Source organism: Hylobates moloch, unplaced genomic scaffold (genome assembly GCF_009828535.3).
Source record: "Hylobates moloch isolate HMO894 unplaced genomic scaffold, HMol_V3 SCAFFOLD_1, whole genome shotgun sequence".
Lineage (NCBI taxonomy): Eukaryota > Metazoa > Chordata > Mammalia > Primates > Hylobatidae > Hylobates > Hylobates moloch.
The window spans coordinates 151,655,632-151,679,798 of NW_026652276.1; positions in this window are offsets into that span (position 1 = coordinate 151,655,632).

Sequence of the window (24,167 nt, forward strand, 5' to 3'; positions counted from 1 at the left end):
TGATTTTTTAATGATGGCCATTCTAACTGGTGTGAGATGGTATCTCACTGTGGTTTTGATTTGCATTTCTCTGATGGCCAGTATACCACATTTTCTTTATCCACTCATTGTTGATGGGCATTTGGGCTGGTTCCATATTTTTGCAATTGCAAATTGTGTTGCTATAAACATGTGTGCAAGTATCTTTTTCGTATAATGACTTTTCCTCTGAGAAGATACCTAGTAGTGAGATTCCTGCATCAAATGGTAGATCTACTTTTAGTTCTTTAAGGAATTTTAAATCACACTGTTTTTCATAGTGATTTCATAGTACAAGTTTACATTCCCACCTACAGTGTAAAAATGTTCCCCTTTCACTACATCCCCGCCAGCATCTATTAGTTTTTGATTTTTAAATTATGGCCATTCTTGCAGGAGTGAGGTAGCACCTCCTTGTGGTTTTGATTTGCATTTCCCTAGTACTTAGTGACGTTGAACATTTTTCCATATGCTTATTGGCCATTTGTATATCTTCTTTTGAGAATTGTCTATTCATGTTCTTAGCCCACTTTTTGATGAGATTGCTTGTATTTTTTTCTTGCTAATTTGTTTGAATTCTTTGTAGATTCTGGCTATTAGTCCTTTGTTGTATGCATAGTTCGTGAATATTTTCTCCCACTCCATGAGTTGTCTGTTTACTCTGCTGATTATTTCCTTTGCCATATAGAAGCTTTTTAGTTTAATTAAGTCCCATCTATTTATCTTTGTTTTTGCTGCATTTGCTTTTGGGTTCTTGGTCATGAAGTGTTTGCCTAAGCCAATATCTAGAATGATTTTTTCTTCTAGAATCTTTATGGTTTCGAGTCTTAGATTTAAGTCTTTGATCCATCTTGAGTTGATTTTGGTCTAAGGTGAGAGACGAGGATCCAGTTTTATTCTACTACATGTGGCTTGCCAGTTATCCCAGCACCATGTGTTGAAAAGAATGTCCTTTCCCCACTTTGTTTTTGTTTGCTTTGTCGAAGATCAGTCAGTTCCCCACTCCCAACCTGCTGGGATTACAGGTGTGATCCTCCTCACCCAGCCACATTTCTTAGTTAATATTTTTAGTTGCCAGATAGAAGAAGTTTAAGATTTTAAGCCAACCGAGGGGGGTTGAGGCTAAGTGTTTAATTTTAAATGCCTTAAATAGCCAGTTTTGAACATATTTAAAGGCCAAATCCTTGTAAGGATTTGGCATTATTTCTGTGTTCTCTATTCTGTTCCATTGGTCTATGTGCCTATTTTTACACCAGTATCATGCTGTTTTGGTGACTATAGCCTTATAGTATAGTTTGCAGTTGGGTAATGTGATGCCTCCAGATTTGTTCTTTTTGCTTAGTCTTACTTTGACTCTTTGGGCTCCTTTTTGGTTCCCTGTGAATTTTAGGATTTTTTTTTTCTAGTTCTGTGAAGAATGATGGTGGTATTTTGATGGGAATTGCGCTGAATTTGTAGATTGCTTTTGGCAGTAAGGTCATTTTCACAATATTGATTCTACCCATCCATGAGCATAGGATGTGTTTCCATTTGTTTTTGTCATCTATGATTTCTTTCAGCTGTGTTTTGTAGTTTTCATTGTAGAACTCTTTCACCTCCTTGGTTAGGTATATTCCTAAGTATTTTATGTTTTGCAGCTATTGTTAAAAGGGATTGAGTTCTCGATTTGATTCTCAGCCTGGTCGCTATTTGTGTATAGCAGAGCTACTAATTTGTGTACATTAATTTTGTATCCTGAAACTTTGCTGAGTTTATTTACCAGTTATAGGAGCTTTTTGAATGAGATTTTAGGGTTTTCTAAGTATATGATCATACCATCAGCAAAGCGATAGTTTGACTTCTTCTTTACCAATATGGGTGCCCTTTATTTATTTCTCTTGTCTGAGTGCTCCGGCTAGGACTTCTAGTACAATGTTGAATAGAAGTGGTGACAACGGGTATCCTTGTCTTGTTCCAGTTCTCAGGGGGAATGCTTTCAACTTTTCCATGTTTAGTATAATGTTGGCTGTGGGTTTGTCATAGATGGATTTTATTACCTTAAGGTATGTCTTTTCTATGCCGATTTTGCGGAGGGTCTGAATCATACAGGAATGCTTGATTTTGTCAAATGCTTTTTCTGCATCTATTGAGATGATCATGTGATTTAAAAAAATTTTCTATTAGTCTTTAAAAATCAGCCTTTGGGCATTTGATTATCTCTGTTATATCTATGTTATATGTTTAGTTTTTATTCATTTTTGCTCTTTCAGTTTCTCTTCATTTCTTTAGGTTTTGTTTATTATGTTAAGTTGGTTGTTTAAATTTGTCTCCACATTTTTCCTTTTTAAAAACTGGTCTTTCTCCCTCCCTTCCTTCCTTCCTTCCTTCCTTCCTTCCTTCCTTCCTTCCTTCCTCCTTCCTTCCTTCCTTCCTTCCTTCCTTCCTTCCTTCCTTCCTTCCTTCTTTCCTTTCTTTTTTTTACCAAGTCTCACTCTGTTGTCAGGCTAGAGTGCAGTGGCATCATCTTGGCTCACTGCAACCTCCGCTTCCCAGGTTCAAGCAATTCTCCTGCCTCAACCTCCGGAGTAGCTGGGACTACAGGTGCGTGCCACCATGCCCAGCTAATTATTTTTGTGTTTTTAGTAGAGATGGGGTTTTACCACGTTGGCCAGGATGGTCTCAATCTCTCGACTTCGTGATCCGCCCACCTCAGCCTCCCAAGGTGCTGGGATTACAGGCTTGAGCCACTACGCCCAGCCACATTTCTTATTTAATATTTTTAGTCGCCAGATAGAAGAAGTTTAAGATTTTAAGCCAACTGAGGGGGGTTGAGGCTAAGTGTTTAATTTTAAATGCCTTAAATAGTCAGTTTTGAACATCTTTAAAGGCCAAAACTTGATGATGAGCAAATGAGGCAACCACTTGTCTCTGCATTTCATAGGGCATGGCTAATGACTGCAGTGTCCTCTCTTTATACCCTGCATGTTGTAATGAATGATGTCATTAGAAAATTATCCCTTTCTTCAAGCAGAGGTATTAATCCTTGGATGTTACTCAACCCACAGACTAATTAAATCCTTATTTTCTCTCTTCTCTTTCCAAAATTATATCAATCATTGAGATATAGTATGTGCATATTGTAAAAGCCTTATTGGTAGAAGTATCACATGACTGAGTAGTTTCTTCTATCCACTTGTCCATACATAGCAAAAGCAGCATTTTATACATGGATTATAAATTATATTTTACTGTAAAAAGCAGAAGGACAGCACAAATCTGATCCTGATTTGCAACATTTCCTATTAATTGCTTACACAAGATATGTATTTCAGTACTTTTCCAGTCCATTTCAGAGTTTCTTCTGGAGAAAAACATTTCCATGTTTAAGGTGCTATCATTATCTGTGAATTAGGGACTAAAATTAACTGCATTGAAAGCCAGTGCTGTCATATTTGTGATTTTAAAACAACTGAAATATGAGATTTTCCTCCTTTAAAATCTTTCTTCCAAATAAATTATTTTAATGACTATGGGCATGTTTCCTATATAAAATGTGCCTGGCCCAGGTAAGTGTTTAATAAACTTCTGTGAATGAAATGAATATGACATTTTTTATTTGAGAATTCCTGCTCTGTATTGCATCTGATGCCACAACTTTAAAGGCATAACTTGAAATTCTGTAGTTTCAGGAAAAATATTTTGTAATTCCAACAGCTACTCGTGGCAACACCTGTAGCACCTGGGTGGTTGGGCTGCGGTTGTGGGACCCTGCCTGTTAAGGCATTTCAAACCAGTATTGAGGCTATATGTATGTCTTGGACATAGTCCTGGCACAAATTATTTCCCTACAAACCAAAAGGGTATATAAATTTAAACATGTTCAAATTGATTTATGTGCCTGATATTTTAAAAAATGAATATTTCAAACTCTTAAAACTGTCCATTGTGTTTCATTTTTGAGGAATGAGCCTTTAACACTAGCAAAGATGTTTCCTTAAACATGTCAAATATCATTCTATATAACAGTATCAGTTGAAAAGGGACTTATATTTTATTCATTTAGCAATGTGTCTGCCATTTTCTGAGCTGTGGGGGGAGGTTGTGGGAAAGATAGAGTGTTGACCAGTGGTGATTTCAATCCCTAGAAATGAAAATGTTACTAGCTTTGGAGACAAAACTATCTTGGATTAGAGACAATCGCCAGGATTGACATTATTTACACAAATGTAGTCAGGCACCCACCATCAACCCACCCAAAATCTAAAATCTATGAGGTAATATTGTGCCTGAATGCAGATGCTAGGTCCTGGTATATTATATTTCCAGTTCAATAATGTGAATTGGAGGCGAAGGTAGTTTGACTGTGATTTGAATAACAAGAATAAATAAGTGATTTCCCGGAAAGAAGAGATTGCATTGGATTGTAATGAACAGAAAATTATTTCAGATGGATTAAGCAATACTTTGGGGAATATACTGTAGCCACCTTTGAGAAGGCGAGCTTCTTCCACTTAATCTTCCAGTTCTTCATCTGCATGTAACATAGTAGGCAATCTATTATTTTGTTCAATCTTTGGTTTTGCATAGTAACATCATCACCTGTTTTTCTTAATGATTTTCCTCTTGTTTTTGTTTCTCTTGTCTGCTGTATGAGAACATTTTATATGCTTACTCTCAAATTTTATTTTTGGTTTAATAATTCTGCTTTTTCCAATAAACACCTTTTATGGTTTGAATAGTTTCCCTTCAAAACTCATGTTGAAATTTAATCTCCAGTATAGTGGTGATTACCTCACCTCCAACTGAGAGATGAGGTCTTTGGGAGGTAATTGGATCCTGAGGTCTCGGCCCTCCTGAATGGATTAGTGGATTAATGGTTAGTGGATTTTAATGGGTTATCATGGGAATGGAACTGGTGGCTTCATAAGAGAAAACGAGACCTGAGATAGCACACTCGGCCCCCTCACCATGTGATGCCCTGTGTGGCCTTGGGATTCCTCAGAAAATGCCCACCAGCAAGAAGGTTGTCACCAGATATGGCCTCTTGACCTTGGATTTTTCAGGTAAGAAATAACTAAGAAATAAATTTATTTTCTGTATAAATTATCCAGTTTTTCATATGCTAAGCAACAGAAAATGAAGTAATACAACATATTTTTTTTTCTTTTAATGATTATACCCCTAAGATGCTATATTGCTACTCCCTTTAAGCTCATGTTACCCAAAGCACGATAGTTGCTTAGACAGTAACATGTGTGAGGGTGACCCTTTTGATGAGTTTAGTTGGTTTAGAGATGTTGGTAGTGACTTCTCCCTAGAGGTGCTTTTTAAGAAGACCGTTGGGATGGAGTAAAGGACAGAGTGGGAAGATGGGAGAAGGACATGCTCAGGAATGGACAGATTTGCTTATTCATGTTTTTAACCCTTCACCTTCCAGCCAGGCCAGAATTGTGCTCCAAGTATATTCAGCCACCTCCAGTGGGCACTGGATGGGCCCTGGCTTTCCTGTCTTGTGATGGTGATATGTAAGGCAATGATGTGCTCAGAGGGATGCAGGAGAGAGAAAAGGACACACAAAAATCCCTCTGCCCCATCCACTGTGTCTTTGAATCTGGAGGGTTGCCTGAGTCATAGTGGAAGAAGCTGGAAAGATGGGAGACAGGCGAACAAGAAAGCAGTAGCTGCTGGGTGACTCAGGAGTGTGGTCAGTCCTTGTGTGTGGCAAAGAACAAGGAAGTAGATATTTGTGCAACATATATCACCACTTCCTGGTCCTTCCTATCAGTAAATCAGTTCTTGAAAGCACTCCCTCCCCATTCTTGTATTCATGACTCTTACCTGAACAACATAATTTACCCTGCCAAGGATCAAAAAACAATTCAAGAAACCTTTTCTTGGACCCTTGCCTTCATTGTGCCATGGTCCACAGGAGGTTATATAATTTATTAGTGGGCTTTTTGTGTTTTATCATTTATGTCCCTGTCTGATGAGTAACCCATTTTATTTTTTAGGCAGTTGATGTGGCAGTTGCATCAACAGGCAGCTATAAAAACTAAGCATCTGTAAATCCTTTTGATAAATATTTGTGAAGTTTCAGAATCCTCATGTCTGATCAGTGTAAATCAGCAAGCAAGACAGTCTCCTAGGAAAGCCATTTGGAGACACAGTAGTGCATTCTGACCATGGGAACTTCCTCATGAGGGTCAGGGATAAGAAACTCATAAGGTCCTCAGCAAAGATAAATTAGCCTTCACAGAAGCAGATGCTTCAGACTACTGATACTAAATTTTACTGGGTCAAACATTGAAAACCTCACTTCTGAGCAAGGAGCAGTTGGAGGATCAAAAGTCTTGTTGAAGGGGCAAAATAAAAGTCTATAAAAGATGTCCCCGCAGTTTGCCCTTCTATTCTCATTGAACAGAGGCAAAGTTCTACATGATGTGGAAGAAAATTTTACATGGAGCTTATGTAAATTTGAAACTATAAATAAGCAAGGTAAATAGACTTTAATATAGATATACACTTTGTGATATTTTCCTGAATTTTGAACATGGACAAAAATATCCTCCCCCACCACCCAATATATTTTTCACTCGAGCAATCCTTAACATTACCTGCTTTGTTCACTGAAAAGATATTAGAAAGTAAAATCCCAACTGGATCAACAACCTAATGGGCCAGACTCAGCAGTATAAAATTAGAAAATAGCTTCATTTTTCTCCTACCAGTTTTGCAAACCTCTCTGTGAGATATTCCTTCCATTTTCCCCATGATATTTTATGGTCACTTTCAGTTTCATTTTTTTTCAGGTATTAAAAGCACATTCTGATCTAAACTAAACTTCTGACATCCAGTTTAAAGCTTTTCCCTTTCTTTTGGGCCTGACCTAGAAGGTTGGACAAGAGGTGTGGTGAGTCTCTCTTCTCTTTCTTGTTCCGTATCCTTCTGACATGAAAGATGTCATGGTGGTGATGTGCCTCTGGATCTTCCAGGGCTAGATGGGACAGAGGATTAAGACCTATTAAGACCTAGAAGGCAAACAGAGTCTTATGTACTTAGCTGGTACTGTTTGTAGAGCTTACTTGGCTGTCATGGGCTCTCTGTCATGACAGGCTCTTTCTTTAATAGGGCACTATCGTGGGTTTCCTGGTCAATTCCTTGCTGCAGGAGTTGCACTTTCTGGTGAACCCATTTCCTTCTGCTCTTTTTGCCTGTTGTAGTTTTACCTGCCACCCCACAGTTTTACTTGCACCGGGATCACTCAGATGTGATAACAGCTTGTCTCAGTGAACTTCTTTCAAGGTTACTCAATCCCAGTGGTCTTCTATAGTCTTCCAACACTGGGAATCCAGGCCACTTTTGAGGAGTTTATCATTTTATCTAATTGTTACATCTTGGAACAGGTCCAGCTTCTATAGCTCAGGAAGTATGATGGTAGCAGGGGGGTGTGTGTGAGAGAGATTTCAGTGAGAGAGACTTCAGCAGTCTCTGCTCAACCAGTCATGGCCTGTAAAAGGCAACATTTATGCTAGTGGAATGAGGCATAAGCCAGCTGAAGACATTTACATTGTTGTAGTTCAGTATCAAACACAAATAGCCAAATGAAAATTACTAAACATTTGAGGATGACTTTTGGAGACAAACTGATGTATTTTAAGACTCAATGAATCTGAGATGATGTCCACTAACCACCATTCAGAATCCACACAGGGGTTCCTGACTGGATCACTGAGAGTGTTTTGGTTACAAAGGAGGGTTGAGAATGTTTTTATCTGAATGTGCCTGTAGGTGTCACCAAAGTAAATGACTCCTTTACCCTTGGTTTGATAACGGGGGCAAAAAAGTAAAGTAAAAAAATGATATTTTGTAAAGTCTACGGGGGCAAAAAAGTAAAGTAAAAAATGATATTTTGTAAAGTCTGTCTATGTTGTTATTTTGACACCACAGAATAGCAGCAACAAGGTCATTCACTGTAAGTCTGCAAATTCTTCCATTTTGCAGTTACGATTTATTTTAGACAATGAAAGTATACTTGGCAAGGGAACAGTCTTCAGTGTATAGCAAGCAAGGAAAACTCCTTTCTCCTCCCCAGCAGACACACCTCCTTCAAGACAGGAGAAGCTTCTTCTTTACCTGATTCTTGTCACTCATTAGACACACTGTCTTTAGGCAAGGAATACTGATGCCTCATGAAAGAAAAAAATTTACATGGGCATTGGTAGTTAAAGAAGAAAAAAGTGAAGACAACATTTAAAAAAATGATTGGGAAACATTCAATTCCAAAAGTATTTAAATTTTTTTTCTCTGCACTGTTTTGTTTTTTTAAAAAAACTATAAATTTTGATTCTTTAGAAAAAAATAGTATTTTTTTCTCTCCTTTTAAGGAAGGAAAATCCACTGCAAAATGATCAGCTAGAAACTCTTATCTCTGAGCTTTCACAGCCAGGGAGGGTATGTGATGTTACCCAGAAAGTGCTTGGACTTGGCACTTGTATTTCAGTACTGTGAAGGATGTTTCCAGCTGGGCTCACATTCTCTACGTCATTCTTCTCACCAAGAGGCTAAAACAGCATTTCATCACAGAATGGCCAAGACTGAGACCCACTGAAAGAAGAATGCTCAACAAAAAGGAATTTACACAGCTCCAGCACCATGTTAACAGAGTGTGAACAGCCTTTCTTATGTTAGCAAGAATTTTGTAGGCCTAATGAGAAAAGGAATCCTCTCTAGAAACTTCTGGTATTTAAAGTGAAATCTAAGCAACTGAAAGACAGAGGGAATAAGGTCTCTGGAAATGTTATTTGTCAATGTAACATGGCTCAGGACAAGAAAGACATAAAATACTGAGAATGATCAGCAGAACCTAGAAGAAAAAAATTCAGACAAGGACAGATTATACTTGTAGTTATTCTAGAATAAGTACTACATATTGTGTGAGGAAGAATTGAAAGTTGACTGTAAGACTTCATCGTATATACTTTGTGATAAATAAGCATATGCGAATACTAAGAGTAATCTTAGGTATTTCAAAGTAATATCTTCAGATTCTAATTTTAAGCAAGGATTTAAGCATTTTCTACTGACTTTTTTCCTTATAAAGCCCTAGGCCTTTCTGGTATTATTACCTATAAGTACATAGCACAGTCATAATTCTGTTGTCCAGATTGAAAAAACATAAAGTAAACAGCATCTTTTACAAAGTTCTGTCATAATGAGACTTATTTATGTTTGGAACATGTTTTTCTCTTTGGTAATGTTACTCAAAAAATTATTCCACTCAGCATATACAGTAAAAAGTTTTAAATGTGCTTTAAAAATATTTCTCAAATTTAAAGATAGAATTACCACATGGCCCAGCAATTTAACTCCTAGGCGGCATATACCCAAGAGAAATTAAAAAAAAAAATATGTCCACACAAAAACTTGTGCACAAATGTTTAAAGCAACATCATTCACAGTAACCAAAAGACGGAAAAAACCCAAGTATCCGTCAACAAATGAATGGATAAATAAAAGATAGTATATCCATGTAAGTAAATATTATATGACAATAAAAAGGAATGTGGTGCTGATACCTGCCACAGCATGGATGGACCTTGAAAACATTACACTAAGTGAAATAAAAAGCCGATCAAAAAAGACCACATATTATATGATTCCATTGAGATGAGCTTTCCAGACTAGGCAAGTCAATAGAGACAGAGTAGATGGCTGACAGGGATGGGGCGGTCTGGGGAGTGGGAGAGGAGATTAGGAGGTGACTGCTAATAGATATGGGAGTTACTTTTGGGGGTGATGAAAACATTCTGGAATTAGATAATGGTGATGATTGCACAGCATTGTGAATATACTTAAAAACTACTGAGTTGTATCCTTCAAAGGGGCAAATTTTATGGTATGTGAATTATATCTCAATTTAAAAAGATGGATTGTTTGTTGGACATCATGAATTCAGTTCGAATTTCCTTCATTAATGCTTCCATGAAGAGAAAGTTTCTCATTTGATCAATTAAAGAGTGAAAAGGTAGTCAAAGGATTGTATCTCTGTTTTACTTGTAGGGATAGAGAAAAATGTCTAGGAGACATGTATTATACTGGGGTAGACAGATGATGTAGTCTTTTATTAGTCACTCTGAAGACCTTTTTCCACTGTGCAGCCTATCAGTGAATACAAACAAGTCATTGCCTAAGGTAAATGAATCACATTAAATTCAGGAGGTGAGGAATCCTAAAATAAACAGTGGGTTTATGTTAAAAATAACACATTTGGCCAGGCACAGTGGCCCACACCTGTAATCTCAGTACTTTGCAAGGCTGAGGTGGGCAGATCGCTTGAGCCCAGGAGTTTGAGACTAGCCTGGGCAACATGACAAAACTCTGTCTCTACAAAAAAATACAAAAATTAGCTGGGTGTGGCGGCACATGCTTGTGGTCTCAGCTACTTGGGAGGTTGAGATGAGAGGATTGCCTGAGCCCAGGAGGTTGAGGCTACAGTGAGCAGTGATCACACCACCACATTCCAGCCTGGGTGACAGAATGAGACCCTGTCTCAAAAAATAGAAAAGTAAAAATAACACATTTGCAGAGTTTTGTGTGTATATTCATAGATATTATACAGGAAACCAATTTAAAATTTTTCTGTGTTTCTGCTTTTATTCCTTTTGAGTGAAATATAGTGATACCCCCAAACACCTTTAAAACTACAAGTATAATTATTTTAAGTACAATACTTTCCCCTTCCAAACAACATGAATAAATTACATTCAGTTCAAGACAATCTTGTCATTATATGGTTTACTCCAGTGGCTTTGAGTATAAAGTGTACTTATGAAAACCCAATGGAGTTTTGTAACTAGCAAAGCCTCAAATATGCTCCTAACTATAACATGTGGTGTCCAGTCTGCAGGTGGATGTTCTCAAGGCTTTTTTGTACACCTTAGACTGTTTGTGTTTTATCATGTGCTGCTGTTCCTCTGGCTCAGGATGGATTCCTGTGATCAATAATCAGTAAATTAGTGACAGTACCTGTGATGACATTTATTTTCAGCTCTTTGAAATGTTTATTTTTACTTCTTAATGTTTTTAAGTGCACTTAAAAGGTGTCTAAACATTGTTCCCTCCAGAAGCCAAAAAATAACAATTTTTACATAGTTGCATCAAAACTCATTTAAAAGTATGAGTGGAGCTCATGTATTTCTAGGCAGCCTAACACTTAAAAAGAAAAGATGAAAGAGTAACAACAAAATAAATCTAAAGCCTCTTCTGCAAAGAGATCAAGAACTGCAGATATAAAATTAGGTCTTCCGGGAATAAAGCCCTCATCACTGCATTTGGAGGCTCTGTCCCTTCTTCAGCCTAAATTCGTTTTCCTTTATTGCCCTCCCCAATACGAAGCCTGCCAGTAGACAAGGTCCACCCATCTTTGTTTGAATGACCTCACCATGAAATAAAAGATAAACAACAGCAGAGGGGACTCATAATTTATATCCTAGAAAATCAACCTAGTCCACTATCGTTCTTTATAAGAAGACAGCCAAAGATAACAAAAATAAATAAATAAAACCAGCAGCACAAAATAACTAAAACAAGAACATTTACTTTAGAAGAAACAGATAATTCAGAAAAAGGAGAATGTTAAAAGAACCTAGCTATGAAATTAGCTTGAAAATCTGAGAGGATATTGCATCGAAAAATAAGACTAGGAAAGTACAAAAGAACAATGGAGAACAAAATAAGATATTTTGTCTTGAAGATGCAATTGCAAAAATTCAGTAGACAGTTATGAAGATGAAACTAAGAAAATCTCTCAGAACAAGAGAAAAAAGACAAAAGAGAAAAATTTTAAAAAGATAAACATAGAGGTTCAATCCCAGAAGCTTGACATTGACCTAATATTCTGGGAAATAAAGAAGAGAGGGAGTTGGAGTGGGAGGAAGTTAGCAATAGACATATGCAAGAAAATTTTTCAATACGAAAGCACCAGAATTCTTTAGGCCCATTGGGTTCCCAGGATGCTGAAAAAATTTATATCTGAACTTTCAGAACACAAGGAATTTTTTTAAAACTTTATAGTTAGGATGTAGTGAACACAACCATATTTATGACTCATAATGTTAAAATGAACCAGATTGACATCAGACATCTCACCAAAAATACAAGATCTGAGAAGCAATGAAACAATGCATTTGAAGCTCTGAGAAAAATTCTAGGCTTAGTCACTTGCCAATCAAGTGTGATGGTAAAATATAGTTATTTTCAGACTTTAAGAAACTTTCTCTTATGTACTTCTCTAAGGAGGTTACCTGAAGATTTGCTCCAGTAAAACAAAGGTAAAAACCAAGAAAAAGACATGGGGGAAATATACAGAAAAATAACCCAGTTCTATTGAAAACAAATGCCAGCGTACACATCAATTATATACGAGATCTGGAAAGCTAAGCCCAAATTACAGTAAGGCACAATCAAGATGAGACCAGCAAGGTGGTATCAGAGTTAATGTCTAAGGTTGCAGGGAAAGGAGAGAAAGAACTAATGACAAGGACAAGAAATGAGACTGCAAAGTTACAGGAAATAAAGTTCGTTCTGATTGTATGTGATTTTTCTAACAGTAGTGAAGACTGAATATTAGAAGTGAACACTTTTGATAGGTAGAGACAGTATTAACTAGAAATTACTATCTGAAAGCATGTGACAGCAAAAATACAAAATTAAGAGTGGCTTAAAAACAGTTTATTCTATTCTAAAAAGAAGTTCAATAGTCAGAATTTTAATAAAGAATTTCCATTAATTCATAAAGTCCCAGGTTCCATCCAGCTATTTTCCTCTGCTGCCCAAGGGTATGATCCTTGACAGTATTGTCTGCATTCTACCCAGCAAGAAAAGTGGAGGCAAAGCACACAACGCTTCCTTTGTGGAGATTTGCTCACCCCATTTCTGTGTACATCTCATTGACTAACAGTCACATGACTGTACCTAAATGAAATTGGGTGTCACTGTGTGCCTGTGGAGGTTTGGGCAGGGGGCTGTCTATTTGTGAAGATAATGAAACCGATAATTGGGGACATAAAGGGCCTTTTCCACAGACCCCAAGCAAAAGTTCTTTTGGTGGTAGTTTGTAAAATAGGTCTTAATGGCACATTTTATTCCCTGTTGAATTTCCGTTAAAACTTCTATTGTATTTGTGAAGACAAAGGATGCAAAGATTTTTAGAAAACAAATAGATTGGCTAAATCAGGGCATTAGGGTTTTTGCAGAGATCCATGAATTGATAAGGATCTCAAATATTGTTATTAAAATAATATTTACATATTTATTACTATTCATATGGGTACACTTCTGATTCATAAAATACAATTTCACATAACTGAATTAATTGTAGCTTATTGCATTTTTCATCAATGTCTACTTGTGTAAATAGAATTGTTGGGTATCATGGCTGTGGGGGGCAGATTGTCATTTGGGGGTGATCTATGAAAATTTCTGATTTTAGAAAAAGTGACCTCATACTAAAAAAAACATTGGGAACTATTGTTATCAGATGTTTTGGTAAAGATTTGTGTGTTATTTATTCTTGGCTTCATTTCATAAGCTCTACCTTGTCTTTTTGCCTGAATTATTTCACTTCTCATGTTGCAACATTTTATAGTTTGTAGGGAACCTTATATTGTTTTTGAAACAGGGTGGGTATAAGTATAAAATCTGATAATAACTTCATCTTCTCTGCAGCCAGGTACTGGCTACTGGAGTCGATAACATTTTAATATCTAGGAATTGCAAAAGAACTCTCATCTAGGTGTATAAGGATTTCCGAGTTGTTGGGGCAGTGGCCTTTGGATGTATAATTGTCCTTTAAACCCATATTTAATTTTGCCCTTTTCTTGTTTGAAATGGCTTGAAATGTGCATCAGTTTTCAACTGGCTTCTAGTTTCCTGGAAATCCTGGTTTCCTGTTAAACCCTTCAGAGTTTCTTCTCACACTCAGTGTGCCCCAGACTTGCAGTGCCTTTAGCTCTTCACCACCTTACTCATCATCTCTTTTGAATGCTTGGTTTCCCTCCCTCACTTTTTCACTTTTGTTCCCTGCATATTTAACATTTTTGTTACATGTGGTCAGTTCTTTAAATCATAAGTGGTACTATTTGCTTCTTTCCCTTTTTTCTCCTAAGATGGGGAGGAGATACTAAGTATTTTCCCCTGGAGATCTTTAGTTTTCTTTTACGTTTATTTGTAGACTTCTCTGGGGCTATTAAATGTAGACTTTCTGTCAGTTATCTTGAGTTTCTATGGATTAGCTTTCCAAAATAGCCAAATATAACTGACAAATGTACAATTTTCATCTTGGCTTGGGTCAGTCCCCTGCTCTCTTATGAGCTGTACTGAGACCTTTGAAGTACTAGTTCCTCTCTCCACTGATGGCTGCTGGCAAAGATGCAGGCAGCCTAAGGTTAATGGCGGCATGGGCAGGTTTCATTGCAAATAGCTGCGGCATTGTAAACAGTGCAGAGTATCTTGCCAAGGACTACTCACTGACCTTGTTTGGCTCTGAGAGCAATGAGGTAAGGCTATTGAAATAAGTTTGAGATTATGAAACACTAGACTACCATCAAAAACGTAAAAATAGGATAATCTTTTTCAGCAGAGTATGTAAGAAATTTTCGTAAAAAGAAATAATTATCACTCTGTACAGACTGGGGATTTTCTTTTGGCTTGAAGAATTTGACATTTGCTGTGATTTACCAAAATGAGTGTTGATGGACCTAAGCTGAATGTAACCTGCACTGTGAATAGAGCCAGAACTGTGCGGAACTTCCAGTCATCTCCATAGAAATACAGAATGCATAGAAAATACAAGGGTAAGAAGAGGAATCATATGGAAGAAGAGTAAACATCTGGTATTAAATGTTTATAACTCCCTTTATATAGAATATGCAGATCACTTTAGGTTAAGCAATTACCCAAGTGCTAATCAATAGTACAGAAGTCCAAAGAAAGCCAGCTGGAGTTCTGATCAGGAAGTCCATATTCCATAGGAGGCTAATAGAAGTGCTTCTGTTTTTTGTGTTTCAATTAGCAATCCATATGGAAATTAGCAGATTGAGCAGAAATTTGCTTGTATTGGTGAAGTTGGTGGCTTATAAATTAGGATAATTTCACTGCTTGGTAAAATTTTAAGTTTTCAGGAAAAATGATTTCTTTAAAAACATGTTAGAGACATTCTGCATATTTATATGCCTATGGAATAAGAAACTAGTGAGGCCTTACCATGCCCTTAAAATAGTGCCCAAGGCTTGATCCCTAAATGGTCCTATGGCCAACCATTGATTTATGAACTTTTCAAGTTGTCTGAAGCTAACTGTCAGGGTACTAGGCCCTGCTTCTGGAAGGCTGTCATAATTGGCTTCAGTTATTTTTTTATGTCGGTGGGGAGGCTGATCACTTAAAAGGACAATGCTGGCATTTCAGTGAAACTACAGTACAGGTTGTTTTTTGCCTGCTTGTTAATGAATGTTTATATAATTGTAAGTGTGGGAGAATTTTGTATGAGACTTGCTTTCGTTACAACTTGGCAGCTCAGTTTTACTGAATGGTTAACTTCCAAATCAACCTGAGAAAACATAAGAACAAAGAATGTATTATTGGCTATGCCTATCATTTACAATGTTTACTATTTTAAAGAACTAAAAGTATGCCATTTTCTTTAAATTTTATTATATCTTTGATTATTAAAGGTGAACATTATTTGTATTAGCCATGTGTATTTTTATTTTTCTGAATGTTCAGTTGATGCTCTTTGTTGAATTATCTTTATATATTTTATCCAGCTTGTTTTTACTATTTAGGTTTCTAAGGTTTTACAATGGGCAGAAATAAAAAATTTTAGATCTTTAGTAATCTGTTTCTGTTTTTGAGCTTATGCTTTTCTTTTTCTTCTGTGAGTGACAAATTTGCTTAATTTTATTTTTATGTCATAATATTTGGTGTTTTTTTACATTTTACTATCATTATTTTGGAATTGTTCAGAACTGTTTCTCAAACAAATCCACTCATTCATTTGGAAGGCTGTCATTGAGTATTTGACAGTACCATGCTCTTCACCTCGTTAGAACTTCATAACATGTTAATATTTCGTAGTGCTAAACTCTCTTCTCCCATTACTCTTCCTTTTCAAAATTCTCTTAACTCTTCATCATTTATTCTTTCATACTAAATCTAGAAATATTTCAAAAGAAGCCCCCTTGACATTTTGGTGTAATTGCTTCATAATTATAAATTTGAAAAGATCTAACATTTAATAATAGTCGATTTCCTCATCCATGAACAGGGAAAATTTCACCATTTGTTCATGTTGTTTAAATGAATAACTCAGAAAGGACATTCATGGTTCTTGCTCATTTGTTTAAAAAGACTATTTCTATATATTTTTCGTTCTTGTCTACTATTTTTGTTCTATCTTATTTTTTAACCAGCTATTGCTGACATGCCAAAGAGTGATTGCTCTTTTGATTTTATCTGGTATCTGTCTGATTTACTGAAGTTTCTTATGAAATCTAATAACTTTTCAATTGATTGTCTTGAATTTTCTAAGTGGACTAGCAAAATTTTTTTGCTTTATATTTTGATAATAGTTGAAAATCCTAGAAAAATTCAAAATACTGGGATTATGAACATCCTTTGTCTATTCCAGATTTTAATGTATGGCTACCTAATATTTCCTCTATTAAGCAAGAAAATGGCTATTTTAGGTAGATTAATGTTTTTGCATATGAAATGCTTTTTCATCCTGATGCTAACAAAAATTTTAAATCAGAAATGGGGCTGACTTTCATCAAAATGATTTTTAGCAGCTGTTGAGCTAATCAAATGTTCTGTGTGTTTGTTTTGGGTCTCTTGATATATTACATAGAGTTCCAATTATTAAACTCCATTTATCCAAGGAGATGTTTCCAAAGCTAAAACTCAATGAACCCAGCATACATTAACACTTTATTAAATCTCTCATATAGAGATCATAATATATATATAACAAAAGGAAGTTTTACTGACATGTTTCTTTGTTTTTCTTAAACAGCTCCTCAATCATATCAGATATCTAGAAAACAAAGTTGAAATTTTTTTTTTTTTTTTTAATATTAAGGCTGAACTTTCCCCACCCTTTATTTGTTTATTTGTTGCCTTAGGCTCGGAAATGGGTATTTTGCTGGGAAGAGTTTTCTCTTTTCAATTATATTTGGAAATTTTACTGTTTCACAAAATGACTTGCCAATGTTTTTCTTTCACATAGCTTATTCCTTCTCATACTGGTTTCAGGAAATTATCTGTGGCCAACACTGTTTTGTTATTTTTGTTAGCATGTGACTCACGTCCTCTGTCTTCCTTCCTTCATTTAGTTTTTAAAAAGCTTAAAGGAAAAGACCAAGGGATTGAGTCTATGGAGCATTGACAACAATTGGAAAAAATACGTGTGTAAATGCTAAGATTAAAAGATTCATTATTTAACTAATAATCTTGAATTTTGTACAAACAAATTATACGTAAGCCAAGGTATTTTGTGAGCTATCAGGGACTTAGACTGTTATCTTTTAAAATTGAGATTTGCAGGCTGAGGTTGTTAATACCATCTTTTTAGGGAAAATCCACATTAATCACATTTTTTTTCTTGGGGCTCAGCTTTTGTGTTCCTTGGCTGTAGTGTTCTGTACCAATTCATTATAAGTGAAGGAGATGAAGAGAGTCAATAAAGGTTTTAGAACATCTCTTCACTAAATAGCATAATGAGAAAGCCTGAAGACTAGCTAGTATAATGAGAGAAACTGAATGGTCAGATACATCCTTGCAGAGTACAAAATACCTCTCTTAATCCAGACACTTGTACCATTTAGTCATGGACCAAGCATCTAGAAGATATTTCGTGAGTAGACTATATGTACTAGCAACTAGTATTTGAAAATAGTTTTGATTAAATCCATTAAAACTCTGGGACATGAAATAGGAGAATCTGAACAGTTACTAAAACTGGGAAGTCAATCATATTATGAGAAAAAGAAATTCAACATTGTTACTTATTTTTTTAACCTGATTACAGTTTATAGTTTTAAAACAGTAACAACTTCTGGATGCTATGTCAACCAATGAAAAAAGGGAAGACAAATGTGGTTTTGAATCCCCTCTGCCATTTATCTATGTGGTTGGACAAGTTAACCTCATTCATTTTCAGTTTTTGTATTGGTAAAATACAGATAATGATAAACATTTATCTCATGGAATTGTTTTAATTTTTGCATGAATCTTCGTGTATAAATATGCATGTGCATGTGTTTACATATGTATATGTATGTATGTGTGTGCATGTGTGTATATATATATATTCTCTAGTCCGTTGCTATTCAGAGAAGTTCCAGACTAGCAGCATGGGCATTACCTATGAACTTGTTAGAAATAAAAATATCAGCTCCACCTACACCTAATGATAATCAGCTTTTAACATGGACCCTCCAGGAGCTTCCTTTGCACGTTAAGTATAAGAAGTGCTGCCCAGTCTAGCACAGGGCCTAGCACAAGGGTGGTGTCCAGTTAGTGTAGTTTTCTTCTTTACAAATTAAATGAGTTTTAACCCATGAATTTGACTACCTTTGACATAAAAAGAAACAAAAAAAAAACCAACCCAACAATAACAACTATAACCACAAAATACAAGATTGATATATTCTCTCATTTGAGCTTATTTTTGGTAGTCCTACCAAACAGAAAATATATATACATATATATGGGATTTCCTTCTCTTTGACATTATTTATGCTGACCTCTTGAAACAGAATGTAAAAACTGAATTTTGAGCAAGATACCAAGAAAAAATAGAGATGAATTTCACAAGACAGATCCTAAATGTAGAATTCACCAGTTCCATAATTCTTGGACCCTTCACCAGATGGAAGATAGAAGACTGAGGCAGAGTATGGATTGGAAGAGTGGATTTCAGGGAAGAAGATATCTTTGGAGAAAGCTATGTTATGAGCTATACACACTGGAGGCAGGGTGCCGGCTCCCTATCATCAAACCTAATGATGAGGCTTCCAATGACACTTGGGCAATTTCATATGTTGCTCCTGCATTGAGGCTTTTGGTAGTGTGGCTCCCAACAGGGCTATTTAAAGGGCAAAAGATGCTAGCTGCTGCTGGTAATGAAGCCAGTAGGAGAGCAATGTTGGGATTTGCCTGTACTTCTAAAAATTGTTGGGGCTAAGGGATGTTTGTTTGCCATGGAACCAGTGCTGTGCTGAAAAACTGATTCTTTAAAAAAAAAAAAAAAAAAAAAAATTCCACAAAAGCAGTCCTCTTCCCATCCTCAATTTTTAGCACTTCTGGCAGTGTATATAGGGAAGTTATAACCTACCTGAAGCTGTTAATTTGACATCATTAAATGTGGAGTTGGGCAGAAATAATCACAATCGACTCTATTGAGCTTCTAGGAGCTGGTTCCAGCATGCAGAGAGCTAAAGACTTAAAGTGACTGTAAGACTGTTTATTATCCAAGAGTCAGTCTTTGACCTGGTGCTAGAGGAAACTGCTCCTATTGAATAAGGTTTAGAGGACAATTGTGGGGATAAAAATATCATATTTCAATTAAGTCACGTATTGTGCTGGGTCAGTATAGTAGTCATACACATATAATACTTTCAAGTTTCAGCTGCCAGCTAGAGATTCAATCTATAGGTCAAACTTCATTCCACACTGGGAATTCTGTCTGATACTGCCTTAACAATTTAGATGTGTTTTGTAGCATCTTGTACAGCAAATCCTTAACACTTATTATGCTCTTGTGAACTCTTCACTTTTTCCTGATGCCTACATAAATGTTCTCCTAAGACTAAAGACTGTTTCTTGTACTACTATTTTTTTTTTTTTTGAGACAGGGTCTGGCTTTGTTGTCCAGACTGGAGTACAGTGGTGCTATCTCAGCTCACTGAAACCTTCCCCACCCCTTAACCCCCACCCTGCCGGCTCAAGGAATCTTCCCAGCTCAGCCTCCCAAGTAGCTGGGACCACGGGTGTGCACCACCATGCCTGGCTATTTTTTTGTGTGTTTTTAATAGAGACTGGGGTCTCACCATGTTGCCCAGGCTGGTCTCGAACTCCTGAGCTCAAGTGATCTACCTGCCTCGGCCTCCCAAAGTGCTGGGATTACAGGCGTGAGCCACCATGCCTGGCCTATTTCTTGTACTTGATGTAACTTTTCCTTCTCCACTAAAACCTTCCAACCTTCATTTCCTAGTAAAGAATATGGCTGACAGCTGCTTGTTAAAAGAATGGAATTAAATTTTTATTTTCAGTGACTTTTTTGTTTTGTTACTAAAGCAGAAATAAATTTAAAAAGCACATCAAAAGAGGAAAAAGACATTTCTTGTGTAAGCCTGGCAAATTTGGCCCCTTAATATGGAACATATTACAGGGAAAAAGGATATTTGCAAGCCGTTTTATGTCGTATTCTTGAAAATGTCATGTTTGCAATCTAAATGGCTACTGAAGATAAAATGTTAGAATTTCTTGAGTATGTTAGGTCAAGTTGCCTTCCCGATAGTACCAAGGTCAGTGCTGTGTGCCTAGCCTTCCATACATGGTAGGTGCTTAACAATGTTGGATAACGTTCTCTTACCTCTTCCATAATGAGAGACTGAGTATAATAAAATAAAATTAAATGTACATATTTAACAACAGTCACCAGAATTCTTCTTAGAAAGAATTAGAAATGTTATTTCAAGAGCCCATCCAGTAGGAAGTTGGATCCCCAGAGCTTTGGTATTGGCTGGCACCAAGATTCCGGGGAAAAGGTAGACAGTGCCTATAGCTATGAAAGACCAGGAAAGAACCTGTTACTTCTTCAGAGAGGGAGAAGGGCAACGAGAGAACGTATAAAATGAAGCATGGAGAGAAAAACCAACAAGATGATGAGAGCTAGGATTACATAAAGTGAAAGGCCAGTGGCAAGCCTGGTGGGGATGTAACCAAATGAAATTTTAAGATAGATGATACCTATTATTTCATTTGAAGTTGATTTTTGTGGCTGGAACATGAACTCTTTTCTGCTCTATTCCAGGAATCATTTAACAAAGTCTACCATACCCTCAATTTTTTTTTTCCTTCAGATGGAATCTCTCTCTGTTGCCCAGGCTGGAGTGCAGTGGTGCCATCTTGGCTCACTGCAATTCTCCTGCCTCAGCCTCCTAAGTAGCTGAGATTGCAGGTGCCTGCCACCATGCCCGGCTAATTTTTTGTATTTTTAGTAGAGATGGGGTTTCACCATGTTGGCTGGGCTGGTCTCCAACCCCTGACCTCAGGTGATCCACCTGCCTCGGCCTCCCAAAATGTTGGGATTACAGGTGTGAGCCCCCGCGCCCGACAAATATGCCCTCGAATTCTTATTGTGTTTGCTTATTTATTTGTTCTGTAGAAATCAGAGAAGATTTATTTCAAGTTTAGGTTGGAATAGAAGAGAGAGAGCAAGTGTGAAAGCAGAATTCTAGATCAAGAAGCCACAGAGATAAAGATCTTTGCCCTCCTTCCCCATGCCATATGAGTGGGTAGAGAACATGGGGAGGTTTTTATTTTTTATATTTACAAAACCCATGGACTCGTTTGGAGGTGAAATGATAAGTGAAATTAATGGGGTATTGTGTAACTGATATTTGGGTTACAATCTCATTATTGCCTATGTTTATATTTTGGTTTGACAGTTCTTTCTTTTGAAAAAGATCTCTAATAGACTTACTATAAATCCCATGCATACATCACAGCAGCCTTTTTCTGAAATATTCTTGAGGTCAAAGTATTAGGAATTAGGAAACCATTTTCTTGGGAAAAGCTTAGCCCAAACAACATCTTGATTCATCAACTTGAATGGGAAAATTTTTGAGCAGCAATTTAATGGCAGTGAATAATTATAATCAGCTGCCTATATTGGCAAGTATGGCAAAATGCCTGACATCTGGATCTGCGCGGCACAACATCAAGATCTTCACACACACAAAATTAGGAATGGATGAGTCAGCGTAATCCAGCGTTATTGTGCATATACAATAAAATCATCCTAACATAAAAACTATTCACTGTGAAGAAAAAGGGACAAGACTTTTTTGTAAGCTACTCAGTATTTTAAGGCTAAAAATGAACTTTCTAGATTAAATCTTCCTATCTTCCCAGTCTTTTTGTTGTTATTTAAATATCCACATCATATGTCAGAAGACTGACAATGCTAAATGGTGGCATGACTGCTGGATCATATGGTAAGAGTATGTTTAGTTTTGTAAGAAATCACCAAACTCTCATCCAAAGTGGGTGTATCATTTTGCATTCCCACCCCCAATGAAAAGTTACTGTTCCACATCCTTGCCACCATTTGGCATTGTCAGTCTTCTGGATTTTGGTCATGCTGATTAGTAGTATCTCATTATTAATTTGTATTTCCTCAATGACATATGCTGTGGAACATCTTTTCATATGCTTACTGACCATCTAAATGTCTTCTTTGGTGAGGTGTCTCTTAAAGTCTTTGGTCCATCTTTTAATCAGGTTGTTTTCTTATAGTTACGTTTTGAGAGTTCTTGTATATTTTGGATAACGGTTTTTTTTAAATATGTTTTTGTAAATATTTTATCCCAGACTGTAGTGTATCTTTTTCTTTTCTTTACAGTATCTTTCACAGAGCAGAAATTTTTAATTTTAATGAAGTCCAGCTTATTAATTGTTTTTTTCATGGAGTGTGCTTTTGGTGTCATCATCAAACCCAGTGCCATCTAGATTTTTTTTCTATGTTATCTAAGAATTTTATAGTTTTGTGTTCTATAGTTAGGTCTGTGGTCCATCTTAAGTCAATATTTGTGAAGGGTATAGAGTTTGTATATAGATTCATTTTTTTATATGTGGATATACATTTGTTCAAGCATCGTTTTTTGAAAAGACTGTCTTTTCTCCATTGTATTGTCTTTGCTTTTTGTCAAAGATCAATTTACTGTATTTATATAGGTCAACTTTTGAGCTCTCTGTTCTGTTCCATTGATCTGTTTGTCTATTTTTCAACACTATTGTCTTGATTATTGTAGCTTTAGAATTAGTTGCAAACTGAGGTATTGTAAGTCCTCCAGTTTTGTTCTTCTCCTTTAATGTTGTTTTGGCTATTCTGAGTCTTTTGCCTATCCATATAAACTTTAGAATTGTTTTGTCTACATCTGCAAAATAGCTTGCTAGCATTTTTATTGGGGATGCATTGAATCTATAGATCAAGTTGGAAAGAACAGATATCTTGACAATATTTAGCCTTCCTATCCATGAACATGTAATATCTCTACATTTATTTAGTTCTTCAACTTTTTTCATCAGAGTTTGGTATTTTTCCTCACATGGATCTTGTACATATTTTGTTAGACTTATACCTATTTCATTTTTTTGGTGCCAGTGTAAGTGCTATTGTGTTTTTAATTTCAAATTCCACTTATTCATTGCTGGAACATAGGGAAACAATTGCTGTCTGTATAGTAATCTCGTATCCTGCAACCCTGCAACAAAGGCTTATTAGTTCCAGGAGGCTTTTTATTGTGAATTCTGCCCCCTTCCGCCAAATTTTCTACATAGACAATAGTGTCATCTATGAAAAAAAGGCAAGTTTTATTTTTTATTTTCCAATCAGTATACTTTTTATTTCATTTCTTGTCTTGTTGTATTAGTTAAGACCTTCCAGGACAATGTTGAAAAAGAGTGGTGAGAGAGGACATCCTTGCTTTTTTCCTGATTTTACTTGAAAAGCTTTTCATCATTAAATATGATGCTAACTGTAGGTCTTTTTGCAGTTATTCTTAGACAACTTGAGGAAACTCCCCTGTACTGCTACTTTATTGAGGTTTTTTTTTTTTTATCATGAATGAGTATTGAATTTTCTCAAGTGCTTTTTCTGTGTCTGTTGATAAACAATATGCTTTTCAGGTGCACATGAAACATTTACCAAGATAGAATGTGTACTGGGCTATAACATATGTCCTAACACAAAGGTAAAATCATGCAGTTTGCTCTCTGATCACAACAACTAAATGGAAAAAAACTAGCCAAAAGATACATGAAATACCTTCAAATTTGAAAATTAAACAACACTTTTCATTAAAACAACACAAGGTCAATGAAGAAAA